The following is a 15,492-nucleotide window of genomic DNA, read 5'->3' as shown; positions in this document are numbered from 1 at the left end:
TGTTTTTACTATATATATATATATATATATATATATATATATATATATATATATATATATATATATATATATATGACTTACCACCAAAGAGCTACAGCAGTTTCGGTCCAGGGACTATTACCAGGTTCATAAAACACTGACATCACACTACGCGAAATAAAATCAATGGCATCAAATAATAAAAACCATGAATTCGCGACTGTTGAAAAATTGTAAGAGTAGTAAGTGCACAGATTCATGTTACGTTAGCAGTCGTCATTAAAGTTATGGACGGAGGCCTTCTACGTACTAAATGTAGAATTCTTCTGTCCGTAACGTTAACGCAGGCTGTTTATGCTGTGTAACACGAGTGGGTCCACTGTTTGCACTGTTTGGGACATTTTTTTGATTGACAATGTAATTTATATTACCATTTGACAACAGTGACAAACTTATAGATTTTATTATTTGACGCCATTGATTTTAAATCGCCTAATACAATGATGTAGATGTTTTATGAACCTGATGATTGTCTGTGGACCGAATTGGTTGTTCGATGAAGAAGTTTGACAGCAGTTATTGGCGGTAATATGACATTGTTCATCTATTTTTTTTATTCGTGTGCGATCTACGGCTTCAGATTTTCCAAAATTAAAGTACTGTGAATTTATGAATTCCGCTAAAGTATCATATTTTCACATCAAGTCTCGCTGTTACCTATCTAGAGGGCGAGTTTGGTGTAGGGGATAATTGTCTGTTTTATACCGGCTTTTAATTTGTAACACTACTATAAAATTCGTATATCTTGTACTATGATACATCTAGAAAGGTCAGCGTGAACTACATGTTTCTTAGAGTCATGTTGTCAGTTGTGATCTCGGTGTGTTGAGGATCTGGTCAATCGAAGACAGTCTTGGTTTTGTTGTAGTTTTCACCCGACTTTTTATTTGTGTTGTGAAGAGAATTTGCGTTATAAGGCTGTTTTCAAACAGTAGTGAATCTATATTTGTTTTGGTTCGTTCGTAGAAAACTGACAAAGAGAAAACGGCGACGTGCCTACAATGAACCACTAAACATTTCCGATATTTTACCAGTACCATTTTAGAAACTTTAAAATGAGTTTAGCATTGTTAGAGCAACATAATGTTTGTAAATGATGTGATGAATATTCTAATGTGTTCTTTATCGTAAATTTTAAATTAAATAATTATTTTGTAGTACAGTATGACTACGGAAATGCGTTACTGAAAATGGAGCACAGATGAATTGGATCTAGCTGTAACAGAATATCTCAGTGGGAATTATGGATTAAATGGCTGTCCTCGCATATATAGTTCAATTTGAATTAGGCAACGATTGAGAGACATGATGAAAATAAAAACAAACATTTAATGATACAGAAATTTTTGGCGGCAGTGACGTGTCTTACAACGAAGTTGAAAATGAATAGGTCGATTATATTCTTAGATTTGAAGAGATGATGTTCAGTTTAATCAACCGCGGCGTAAGAAAACTTGCGCGTAGCTCCTAACCGCGACGAAAGTGCCTTGTTTAGCTGTGAAGTTATCCCGCAAGGGGTGGCAGCGGCGTGTTCCCAACAACCTTGACACAGCCCCGGGCGCGGTATTTCCCTCACGAGGTGACACACATCGTAGATCCGTTCTACCAGATCAGTTGACGCTATGCCTGTGCCCCACCTCCAAGGATTTATGGGCTCACATTTTTCTCTGCGAGATACTGATCAGGTAGTGAGTATCTCACAATCGAAACACGGCCGCCCAGATTTTCCAAACTTTGTCCGCAGTACAATGGTCTTATCCCACCCTGGATGAGGCGTGGCAGCGCGCCAAAATTTCGTATGCACTCGGCAAAGGTACGCAGAGATTTATAGGCTACCTTTGAACTTTGAGACATTCCTGAATATAAACGTGACACTGATTACTGGTCGCACTTTAGCGCGTAACCTGCCTCTAAACAACGACACGTGCTCAACCCATTGCAGTAGCCTGTATACCACCGTTAATGTCAGTAGACTTACATGTTGCAGAAGGAAAAAGGAATACGCTTTAATTTCCCAGTAAGATACGAGTACTTACCGTAATTGATTCAATATACATGCTTAAATTTTTTCGTATTCTCAACGAATTTGGTAATAATGTGCCTTCCCTAATAATGGTGAAACTACAAACTCAGTGTTTATCATAATGGTATATATTAAAATATGTTAACTAATCGCAAAGTTCTTACCACATTTATGAAGAGATATATATTATTATTACCAGAAAGACGTGACACAATGCTTAAAGACGATAGACTTCCCTTCAGCACCAGCAGTTTTAAGTTTCCCTTGGTTTCCGCGGGTCGCCGATGGTGACTGCTGGTCAGTCATAAAAAATGATTACGTCCGATTATTTGTTTAGTTTTGTCTGATTTCTGTATAAGAAAGTCCTCGTCGTCGGAAACAAAGTTAGTATTGTAATTATTCTATCAACACCTTCTCGTGTCATTGCAAAATGGAATGCGCATTAACAATTGGAATCTAGGATCTAACCATTTATCCATCCGTATGGCAAAGTCGTGATTACCGCGTCACCTTTATCGCCGAATCAAACAGTCTCACTGTTGGGTATACGGTTCACGAAAGAGAGCGAATTCAGATATGCAACAGCTTACCATTAACCTCCGTAATCCGTACGCTAAGTTTCTGGATAAAACGCATTGTGCGTGTTTCATTGTAAGTTCATCGACTGTACTTACCAGCATAGTGTTTAACAATGTACGAATTCAAAGTCTAGCACTAATTCCATATCACTCGTTCGTTTATATGGCTGCAACCGGTGGCATATTTGAAATCCGTTATTAAACTTCCAGCTGCGAGACGGACCGAGCAGCTATAGCTTCTTAGTGTTTCTTCTTCTCTCTTAATAAATGGCATGACATGTTAGGCACCACTGGAAAACGGAGAAATCTATCTATTTAGTGATGTATGACACACTCGATTTTTTCGATATTTTGTGAGCCATACGCAATCATTTTCAGATTTTTTTAGGTTTATCCCCCCCCCCCCGGCTCCTCCCTTAATCCCATCAAGAAAACAGCCTCCAGAAACTGTGTAGTGTGTAAAGCAAGGAGAAAGATAAGTGAGACAGGGTATGAGTGAGGAAAATGTCTAATGGCGTTTTGCTTCCCTGAATTTTTTCGAGATTACCGTACCAACAAAACTTCTAAAGCAGTATTATCTCCGCTCCTTATCATTTTCAAGGAAGGCGCGCGGTAGGGCCGCTCGGTCTAAGGCACCTTATCATGGTCCGCGCGGCTCCCCCTGTCGGAGGTTCGACTCCTCCTCGGGCATGGGTGTGTGTGTGTGTTGTTCTCAGCACAAGTTAGTTTAAGTTAGATTAAGTAGTATGTAAGCTTAGGGATAGATGACCTCAGCAGTTTGGACCCATAGGATCTTACCACAAATTTCCAAAACTTTCAACGAATGGTATGGATAGGTTCACAAAGAATTTCTATCAAAAAAATTATATACTTTTGAGAAAAGTGTGTAAGAAAAAATAAGCTGATTTTTGTAAATTTCAATAGTAAATATAGGGTCGACTACGGGGAAAAATTTTAGTAAGTCAATGGATTAAGCTTGAAACAGCAGAACACGATTCGCTTCCAACAGTTCATGCTGTTTGAAACATGTATGCCGGACTGGAACACAGACCGAGACTTGTTGTCTATTCATATGGTTCACATAAATACGGAAACACATTTACTTTTATTCCAAAGGTAAAATGAAAGTTAAGTTTAAGCTATTTACAACAATGATACTCTTAACGCGACACGCCAACGCTCAAGTGCAAAATGTTTTAAGTACATCATAACAACTAAGAAACGTGCCACATCTCTAATTTCCGGAGATACTCAACAGTCTCGTCATGTCACACTTGCCCGTTGTTTCCCTGAAATGAAAGGATAAGTAACGTCCTGGCAGACACGTCTCCGCGCTGGCTGCCGCAGGACGCTGTTTGCGAAACTTCTCGGCCGCGGTGAACACTGATGGGCAATCTCGACAAGCAATCGCCCTCAGTAATTTTCTTGCTGCGAAACGCGCCGAAGCCTAGAAGTTACGCCCGTCTGCAACCGTCTTCATGGCATCACCTCGCGGAGGGTTACCAGAGCGAAGTGAATCAACCTCACTTGCTGCTTGCCTCAGAAGCGGAACTTCTGCAACTCTACAGGCGTGAGGGAAATGTGCAGCTGGCGTGAGAGGACTGCGGCTCTACAGATTTCCACAGCAGTTCTTTAATCCAATTGATGGTTGCTGCACATCGCACGCTGCTCAGGCACAAAGAAAGAATGTCGTACAAATTCGAACAAATAATAGTTAAAACAAAGCGCCATGAACATAGAGGCATATATATATATCGACAAACTACAAACCCAGTTCGCCGGTTGTAGTGGCCAAGCGGTTCTAGGCGCTTCAGTCCGGAACCGTGCGACCGCTACGGTCGCAGGTTCGAATCCTGCCTGGGACATGGATGTGCGTGACGTCCTTAGGTGTAAGTAGTTCTAAGTTCTAGGAGACTGATGACCTCAGCAGTTAAGTCCCATTTGAACAAACCCAGTTTTCAGGGTTCCGAACTTCAGTCGGTAAAAAAAGGAACCTTCGTAGGATCACTTTGTTGTCCGTCTGTCTGTGTCTATCTGTCCAACGTTAAGGCCCCTTTTTCTCAAGAACGGGTAGTCGAAATATATGTCACATACTGAAGTCTATGGTCCTTTGGCGGTGTAAATAAGTTAAAAAAATGTTCGAATATGTTTGAAATCTATGGGACTTAACTGCTAAGGTCATTAGTCCCTAAGCTTACACACTACTTAGCCTAAATCCTAACGACAAACACCCATGCCCGAGGGAGGACTCGAACCTCCGCCGGGATCAGCCGCACAGTCCATGACTGCAGCGCCTGAGACCGCTCGGCTAATCACGTGCAGCTAAATAAGTTAAAGTTTTAAGTGAATGCAGTCAAAAGATACAGCCATTTATATCCCATATTTCGATACTTGCAAACTCATTCGTCAAAACTATAGGGTACTTCCAAATTTTTTTTTTTAAAAATCAGGTGCTGGTACTTCCCATTGACCTAGAGTCATTATATTTGACACGAAGCAAGGTTTCATAGCACAGCTAAAGGAAAAAATCGGAAAACTGTAAATTTAATTTATAATTACATCACATAAAACAATGTTTTCACTATAGCCGACAAATTCGTCTTGTGAGAACCAACAACTGTATTAATGCGTAAGAAAATTCTCATTTGTTGCTTAGTATTGAACAGTCCTAACAAATGACCACACCATCCACGGCCGTAAAATCTAAACGTACTTCCTTTCGCCAACACATGTAACTGCCCTACCTCCTCTCCCGTACCGATTGGTCGAAGTGGTTTAGGGTGAAATCCTCGTCTGATCATCGTTTCCTTCGGTTTACTTACTCGTCGACGAAAAGTGGGATTGTTAATTTGAAAAGCCCACAGGCTAATGGCTCAAATGGCTCTGAGCACTATAGGACTTAATTTCTGAGGTCATCGGTCCCCTAGAACTTAGAACTACTTAAACCTAACTAACCTAAGGACATCACACACATCCATGCCCGAGGCAGGATCCGAACCTGCGACCGTAGCGGTCGCGCGGTTCCAGACTGTATCGCCTAGAACCACTCGGCCGGCTCCACAGGCTATTATCTGCTAAATAATAATACTTGAAAAATAATGTTAAACCATAATTTCTTTCAGAATGAATTTCTTTCTCGTCAACGAAGTGTATACTTATATGAACTTCGTGGCAAATTAAACTGTGTGCCGGACCGAGACTCGAAATTTGCAGGGGTTTCGCGCGAGAACTTTTGTGAAGTTTCGAAGGTAGGAGATGAGGTCCTGGTGGAGGTAAAGCTGTCAGGAGAGGTCGAGAGCTCTGCTTGAGCAGCTCAATTACTAGAGGATTTGCCATCGAAAGGCAAAAGTTCCGAGTTCTAGTCTCGGTCCGGCACACAGTTTTAATCTACCAGAAAGTCTCAAAATTTTCTTCTTCCGTCCGTCCACGGCACGGACTGACAGATGTTTCCCGAACTCTCTCCCTTAACGTTTTTATTTTTTTATTACAGCTGTCATTCCTTGCACGGAGACAGAGGTATTGTCAGGAGTGTCCCAGGGAAGTGTGATAGGACAGCTCTTGTTCTGTACATGCATAAATGATCTGACGGACAGGGTGAGCTGCAGTCCGCGACTGTTTGCTGGGGACGCTGTAGTGTACGAGAAAGTGCCGTGGTTAGGTGGCTGTAGGGGGATACAGGGTGACTTTGGTTTCCATTCGATTTGACGAATGGCAGCTTGCTCTAAACGTGGAAAAATGTAAATCAGTGTATAAGAGTACGACAAACAATTTTGTAATATTCGAATATACTAGTGTTAGTGGTGTTCTTGATACAGACACGTCGGTTAAATTTATCGGTGTAACATTGAAATGGAAAGAGGATGTAAGGGAAATGGTTGACTTCTGGTTGTTAGGAGGATACTAGGAAAATGCAGCTCGCTTGGTAGCATAGGGTTCGGGTGAGATGGGGTTTGGGCTGGGAGTTGTGCAAGCGTTTTTTTAACAACGTGTACATTATCACACAAACACCATGGCTTGAACAGAGCTGATTGGCAGCCAACATAAAAAGAAAAGTATTTTGCCCATCTATAGTTCTCATGTACAAACTGGCATCACACAATAATAACTGATAAAGTAAGATGCTTTATCCTAAGCGAATATAATATATAGAACTCTAATGCGAGTCAGCCCTGTCAGACACAAACGGGCACGAACAAATAAAAACAGAACACAAATTAGAGCATTTCAGCCCACAGCACATTATAATCGGGCAATCATACTAACACGCTATAATAAATGAATGAATTACACAGGAGCTACGCCCACTATCAAGAGTTTCCACCAGCTACTCGCTACTGCTGCAGGCAATAGGATTACTCCAGGTTATCTTGTCTAAGAAAGACAACCATCAACATAAAATTTAGAGAACTTATAGCTATGTACAGTAATTGAGGACGCCTTCAGCGTGATCATAAAACACGATACAGGACTCTCTCATACACAGTCGACCATGCCCTCACAGTGAAAAATAAACCGCAATACAGAACGCTCACTGTTGCGCCCTCACAGCCCCACCGTACAATGTCAAACTTGTAATGAATTCGCTGTATCCAAACACACACACAAACACACACCAACACACACACATACACACACAAGAGCGCGGGTGCGTGCTACTGGTTGTTATCACTGTGCACAGTACCTTCCATATAATAACATTAGTCTGGTACTTGTCAGTAGCCCAACATGCGCTGTGAACGACCAAAAGAAAATCCTAGTGCTCTGTTGCACTACACGGTCTCCACTGTTACCCGTCTCTGACTGTGGCAGCCATCTTCTCTGGCCCGCGGCAAAATACGAGTATACTGTCCGCGCCCTCCAGGCAGGCGATGTCCGTGGCAGCTTTGTCACACCGCGCATTGGCCGTTGTGACTGTATGGGTTTCCTCGTTCCGTGCTACACCACATTGGAGACTGGAACTTCGCTTTCCGTTGTTGGCTACCAACCGACTGCCTGCACCAACTCCTGCCCGCTGCGACAATTTCAACCGGCCATACCGAAAACAAATCCGGACTGCGCCCCATACCAGGCCCGGTGCCGTCAATGACTCGGCCTCACAGCTTCCTGTAGTGGCTGCAGTTGTCGTCGTCGTGTCTCCCATTCCCGCAGAGCAATGCACCCAGGCTTGTCCGCCAATATACAGCGTGTAAATTTTGAGTTGACAAACCAGAACATCACGAAAAATAAGCTTCACACGAAAAAATGTCTAGAATCCAAAGTTGATTATTCTCGAGGGGGGCATCTGCTCGTGCTAAAATTAGCCCGCCACCCCAGCCCCCTGGGTGTCGGGCGGGAGGCAACTTTAAAATTTCAAATGGGAACCCCCATTTTTATTGCAGAATCATATTCTACTTTTAAAAAACTACGTACATTTTGTCCTAAACATTTATTGTGATTCTTGGTAGTTGGCGCTGTAATTCAAGAAAATCCATGTTCTCATTTTTGTGTGGAAAATGGTTACGGATAGATGAAAAATACTTATTTACTTCGTGAACTTTGATACGCTAAAACTAAAACTCTCCTTCTCTCTCTCCATAGGGTAGGGTTTGGGAGAGAGGAATTAGGGTTTTACAAATTTAGACCCAAATATTAATTTTTTCCCACAGATTCGGATTGGGACAAAATTGGTAAAATTCTAATTTCTCTCTCTCAAACCCCACTCTATGAGGAGACAGCACATCAAAATTTACGAAGTAAATAAGTATTTTTCGTTTATCCGTAACCATTTTCCACCGAAAAATGAGAACATGGATTTTCTTGAATTACAGCGCCAACTACCAAGAATCAAAACAAATGTTTAGAACAAAATGTGCGTAGTTTTTATGTAGAATATGATTCTGCAATAAAAATGGGGGTTCCCATTTGAAACTTTAAAGTTGCCTGCCGCCTCACCCCCCAGGGGGCTGGGGTGTCGGGCTAATTTTAGCACGAGCAGATGTCCCCCTCGTAATCAACTTTGGATTCTAGACATTTTTTCGTGTGAAGCTTATTTTTCGAGTTATTCTGGTTTGTCAACTTAAAATTTGCACCCTGTATATAACGATGGCCATTGTCACGATACCAGGCCACGACGACGCACCGCCGCTTCTACAGCGATAGTGGCGTTGGCATTCAGAATATGTTGTTATCACTCAGTGCATTTTTCCGTGCCGCACCGCCCCAGCTAGGTTCGGAGCGGCGCTGTTGCAAGTGAAACGCCGCCAACCGCGGCCTCTGTCCAATCTAAAAAGGAGTTCCAGAGCAGCACTGCCGGCTGGCCGGAAAGGAAGTCAACTGCAGTGAAAAATACTATTTCGTGGCACAATTTATAAAGGAGCCACGTACAGAACACTTGTGCGACCCATTCTTGAGCACTGCTCAAGTGTTTGCGATTCCCACCAGGTCGGATGGAAGGAAGATACGTAGAAAGTCAAAGCCGTACTGTTACATTTGTTACTGGTATGTTCGATCAACAAACGTGTATTACGGAAATGCTCCATGAAGTCAAATGTGAATCTGGAGAAGACATTTTTATAGCAAAATGCTACTGAGGAACCAACAATTGCGAAAGACTGCAGAAAGATCTAATGCCACCAAACTACACTCTGTGCGAGGACTGAGAAGAAATCAAGGCTAGTGTAGAAGCCTATAGAAATTCTTTTTCCCTCTCTCCAATAAAGAGTGGGACTGGAAAGGGAATGACTAGCAGTGGTACAATATGCCCTGTGCCATGTACCGTATGGCTGCTTGCAGAGTATGTATGTAGGTGTAGATGTAGACCTGAGTGAGCTATTGTATAACAGACGCAGGTGGCAGCACAAGCCGTGGAGGGTGTATAAGGCGTGTCGGGGATACGCAGAAAACAGTGTAGTCGTTGTCGCAATGCGAAAAAGAAGCGATCTATCTGACGTCCAAAACGCCAACAGTATTTTGGCGATACGTTGATAATATTTTTATAGTTTGGGCTCATGGTTTTCTTAGTCTCGGAGAGTACCTTCGACATTTGAACTCCATACACGAAAACAAAATTTACTATAGAGATAGAGAAAGACGGTTGCTCACCGTTCTTAGAAGTCTTGGTTCGACGTAATTGGATGACACATTTTGGTGTTAGGTATTTCGAAAGTCCACTCATACAGGTCTTTATTTCCATGCTACTAGTTGCCACCAACCGGCACAAACGACAGGCGTTCTAAAGACCTTAATCCATAGAGCCCATACCACCTCGAATGCCGATAACTGCAAACGGAACTGTCTTTCTGAACACTGGATATTCGTCTCAGTAGTACAGAAAGGTCTACAGACAAACGACAGAATAAGCAATTGGATGAGGCCTTCAAAATGACCGCTTATCTACGGTATTTTGGAACTGTTTTGGCGAAAATAGACAGAGCGTTAAGGAGACATAAAATTAAAGCAATCTTTTGCTCTCCATCTAAAATCCCAGCGTTGTTTAGATCTGTTAAAAACCACTTAGAGTTGTGCAAGGCAGGTGTTTGCATCATTCCGTGCGATTGCGACATATCTTACATAGGATTACGGCAAACGACGCGCATAGTGGAGGATCGCATTATAGAACTTTGCAGCGTATTAGATTCCTCGAATTCAGTAAGTTCGCTATCGCCAAACACAGTATTTCCAATGGTCATTTGATGAAGTACAATAAATCAAAACTTTTGGCCCATACGTCAAATTTTTGGAGCTCCACAATCAACAAACCAGTGGAAAACAACAGTCTCCTTTATTAATCGAGACGGCGGTTTACAGTTAAATTCTTTGTGGAATCCTGTCCTAGAAAACTTCGTGCTCTTTGTAACCGGCGTCGTTAAGCGATTTTACCACACGAGCACGCTCAAGCGGCGCATACTAACGTCAACTGGATACGCCTCGCTCGTGTCGACGGGGTATTTAAGATGAAATTTAGCATCTCATTTATTTGTTTTAACGGATTTGAAGACGTTCAGATTTTGAAGGAAACTAGTAATCATTCTAAAAAAAAATGCTACAATATATTGCAATAAAATATTAGAATAAATTTTTCCTGTTCTTTCAGTTTTCTGCGGTATGGAGGATCACCATAAACCTCTGTAGAGAACATTCAGAGTGAGTTGAACGTTACTAATTCCGACTTTTTGTAAGAAGGACGGTCTCCTCATAACCATACTTCCGCAGCAGACAGCTCTCAAAACAAAACCAAGTCGCACATCCTTACTGAAATAATACAAGAATGGCACTGTAGTTGATGAACAGTCGATTGACGCAAGAAGGTCGACCGCGTCTCTTGCCCCAATCGATTACTCGAAGCAGGGGAATGTACTGCTGTTCCCTCTGGCGCTTTATTCCTGTACTGAATCTGGTGTGTCACGAGTGGTCGTTTTCGTTTATTTGTCGGTGCCAAAACTGAGTGTATTGAGAGAGTTGCCTCTGTGCAGTTTGGCATCCGAATGGAGAAAATGAGGCTATAAGAGACCATACCTTTTATGACAAAATGGAAACATTGTAATAGAAAGTTGCAATGTTACAGTGGTTGCAGTGTTTATTAATGACTATAGGAAAATTCATAATGGATGTTTTTGACAAAGGTCGAAGGGGAAATTCTCCACTCTCCTGAGAACTGAAGAAACAAGGAAATTATCGTCCAAATATTTTAAAAATCTATATTTATTTATTCGATAAAACATATACTTACAAACACATCAAACAATCTTTGTGACTTTTTGGTTTATCCATTGCATCTTGTCTTTTATATGCATGCCGAATAAGACCAAAATTTGTTTTTCTCGTTAAATAGATCTGACATTTTCACTGTTGAAACAATTTTCGTTAGTAAATGTTTATGTATTTGCGATGTTATTTATGCGCAGTATAGACTTTTTCTTTGTTTGGGTATTGTGAAACATGTATACCTTTCCGCTTTCAGGTACTTAGTCCTTCTTGTGGGAGTACACGAGTAGGAAAAATATCAAGCGCACTTGCAACCTTCGCCATGAATCACGAAAACAAAGCAAACTGCAAAAATATAGATTGAGAAGGCACAAAGGTGCGAAATCCATTACGATAACAAACAAATGGTTCAAATGGCTCTGAGCACTATGCGACTTAACTTCTGAGGTCATCAGTCGCCTAGAACTTAGAACTAATTAAACCTAACTAACCTAAGGACATCACACACTTCCATGCCCGAGGCAGGATTCGAACCTGCGACCGTAGCGGTAGCTCGGCTCCAGACTGTAGCGCCTAGAACCGCACGGGCACTCCGGCCGGCCATTACGATAACAGGCGTGAGCTCAGCGAGTGTAGTTTTACATGCATAGCCTGAGCTTATCCAATATTTTACAGCTCTTCACTCGGCACAGACAACTGATCATTGACGTCACTGACCCCCTCGTGACGTGGTTGGTGGCTGATTTACACGTGAGCACATAATAGACAATCACAACGTGTGCGGTAGTTGGTCTTGTAAAAGAGGCTCAAAGAAAATTTAGTATCAACACGGGCACTCCGGCCGGCCATTACGATAACAGGCGTGAGCTCAGCGAGTGTAGTTTTACATGCATAGCCTGAGCTTATCCAATATTTTAGAGCTCTTCACTCGGCACAGACAACTGATCATTGACGTCACTGACCCCCTCGTGACGTGGTTGGTGGCTGATTTACACGTGAGCACATAATAGACAATCACAACGTGTGCGGTAGTTGGTCTTGTAAAAGAGGCTCAAAGAAAATTTAGTATCAACACGGTGTCCAGAATTTCATAGCAACGTATCTGCATGTGATGTATTGTGTTCTGTGCCACTTGTTTTCCGCTACCGTTTTTTTTCTTTTTAACAAATTTGCGACAGTAGCCGCGAGGCAGTCCGCAGACGGCGGTGACTACTGGGCGGGAGGCGAGAAGTGCTGCGAGGCCGTTCCGCTTTTAGCCGTGCGTGCCTGAGTCGGGCAGGTAGCACACCGCACGTGGACGAGCTCCACCCCGGCGACACAGAAAAGCTGTGTGGAAGTGGAAGCGGTCGCCGTTGCTCAAACGTCCCGCTGTTGTTGGGCAAGGTGAGTGGGCCGGCGTCGGCTGCGCGTGAATCAGCGGCTGGCCGTGGCGACTCGGGTGTGGGGGCGCGGGCAGCAGCGGGAAAGTGTTGCATCCCGCCGTTACGCAACCGTGATCTACATCTGCGGCTTAATTGGCGTTCGCGGATGTGCGCGCCGCGCCGCTCTGCCAGCTACCGGCGCGAGCCGACGCACACACACTCTCTCTCTCCGCCTAGCGGCGTGGGAAACGCCGCCTCTCTCTGGCGATGCTGCTCTTCTGATTCGGACAGTGAGCGGCAGCCTTGGAGTGTCCGCCAGTGTATGGCCGGCAGTTTGCATTAAGCACCTGTAGCACTCGCAGTTCTCCTTTCGATCCGAGTAAAATGGTGCAAGGGTACCATGCGAAACTACCGGAAAGCTACTAAGGAACAGTCATACACTACTGGCCATTAAAATTGCTACACCAAGAAGAAATGCAGGTGATAAACGGGTATTCATTGGACAAATATATTATACTAGAACTGACATGTGATTACATTTTGACGCAGTGTAGGTGCATAGATCCTCAGAAATCAGTACCCAGAACAACCACCTCTGGCCATGATAACAGTCTTGATACGCCTGGGCATAGAGTCAAACAGAGCTTGGATGGCATGTACAGGTACAGCTGCCCATGCAGCTTCAACACGATACCACAGATCATCAAGAGTAATGACTGGTGTATTGAAACGAACCAGTTGCTCGGCCACCATTGACCAGACGTTTTCAAATGGCGAGAGATCTGGAGAATGTGCTCGCCAGGGCAGCAGTAGAACATTTTCTGTATCCGGAAAGGCCCCTACAGGACCTGCAACATGCGGTCGTGCATTATCTTGCTCAAATGTAGGGTTTCGCAGGGATCGAATGAAGGGTAGAGCCACGGGTCGTAACACATCTGAAATGTAACGTCCACTCTTCAAAGTGCCATCAATGCGAACAAGAGGTGATCGAGACGTGTAACCAATGGCACCCCATACCATCACGCCGGATGATACGCCAGTATGGCGACGACGAATACACGCTTCCAATGTGCGTTCACCGCAATGTCGCCAAACACGGATGCGACCATCATGATGCTGTAAAAAGAACCTGGATTCATACGAAAAAATGACGTTTTGACATTCGTGCTCCCAGGTTCGTCGTTGAGTACACCATCGCAGGCAATCCTGTCTGTGATGCAGCGTCAAGGGTAACCGCAGCCATGGTCTCCGAGCTGATAGTCCATGCTGCTGCAAACATCATCGAACTGTTCGTGCAGATGGTTGTTGCCTTGCAATCGTCGCCATCTGTTGACTCAGGGATCTAGACGTGGCTGCACGATCCGTTACGGCCATGCGGATAAGGTGCCTGTCATCTCGACTGCTAGTGATACGAGGCCGTTGGGATCCAGCACGGCGTTCCGTATTACCCTCCTGAACCCACCGATTCCATATTCTGCTAACAGTCATTGGATCTCGACCAACGCGAGCAGCAATGTCGCGATACGATAAACCGCAATAGGCTACAATCCGACCTTTATCAACGACGGAAACGAAATGGTACGCATTTCTCCTCCTTACACGAGGCATCACAGCAACGTTTCACCAGGCAACGTCGTTCAACTGCTGTTTGTGTATGAGAAATCGGTTGGAACTTTCCTCATGTCAGGACGTTGTAGGTGTTACTACCGGCGCCAACGTTGTGTGAATGCTCTGAAAATCTAATCATTTTCATATCACAGCATCTTCTTCCTGTCGGTTAAATGTCTCGTCTGTAGCACGTCAACTTCGTGGTGTAGCAATTTCAATGGCCAGTAGTGTATACTGTTTTGTTGAGCGTAGTAGTTCAGCGGCGTAGTAAGTTGTGCGAGCGCATACGCGTTTCGTGCTGAAGAGACTTAAAAGCTGCATTACGTGGCCGATTACCTGCTTGTCGCCGTTGGCGGGAAGAAAATCTAACTCTGCGGATACTGAGAAGATTCTCAGTTCTACCTGTACTGAAGCAGATGGCGAGAGACTGAAGAAAGCTCTCAGTGAACTTAAAGGGAAGGACAGTGGAAGTCTGATAGCGCCACTTTGTGAGAAGTTGGCGTCCATGCCAGTTGGTGGTGTCACTGCTCCTGCTGCTGGAGCTACAGCTGGAGGTGATGCTGCGCACAGCGGCTGCTGTAAAAGAGGAGAAGGAAAAATCTGATAAGAAAGAACAGTCTGAATCAGATGGTAATGACATGGGCTTTGGGTTATTTGACTAAGTTAGGAAACTGTTCAACACAAAAAGAATAGAAGCATGAGAAGAACACTCTGAATCAGATACAATTCTCTTCGAAATCTTTGAGTAGATTTGTAACTTTCACTGTGTGCATACCTGACGGTATTATAATTACTATGTGAAGTTGAAGTGATACTGTACATTTTACATAAAAAGTGGTAAAGTGCGCGTGTGAAAACAGAGAGATCACGGGATCGAACCCATGTCTGACTATGGGGTTTAGAAGGAAAGACGTAGACATTGAAAAACTGAATCCTGAAAAGGCAAGCAGTGAGCCCTGTATTCTGGACATCTCAACCACTAAAAGCGTTGCCCACGACTCGCCATAACGGGGATCTCAATTGAGGTACACACTTTTAGTTTGCCAGGAGCTTCCATCAGAGAACGTTTTGCAAAACAACAATTATGGACAGAGTATGGTATGAAGATGTCAAACGAGCGATGAAAATTGATTCGATATTGGTACAGTAGATAGTAAGGCCATATGGGGTGTGTGGATGGGAACAGAGAGTGTCTGCGTGG

The 15,492-nt window shown here is 43.6% G+C and overlaps 1 pseudogene; it reads left to right on the top strand.

The window, feature by feature from the left end:
• The first annotated feature begins 1,661 nt into the window (after positions 1–1,661).
• LOC124559840 lies at positions 1,662–14,953 on the top strand (annotated as a pseudogene).
• Positions 14,954–15,492: the final 539 nt, after the last annotated feature.

This window comes from Schistocerca americana, chromosome 1, assembly GCF_021461395.2.
Source record: "Schistocerca americana isolate TAMUIC-IGC-003095 chromosome 1, iqSchAmer2.1, whole genome shotgun sequence".
Lineage (NCBI taxonomy): Eukaryota > Metazoa > Arthropoda > Insecta > Orthoptera > Acrididae > Schistocerca > Schistocerca americana.
This window is presented reverse-complemented; position numbering and strand designations above follow the sequence as displayed.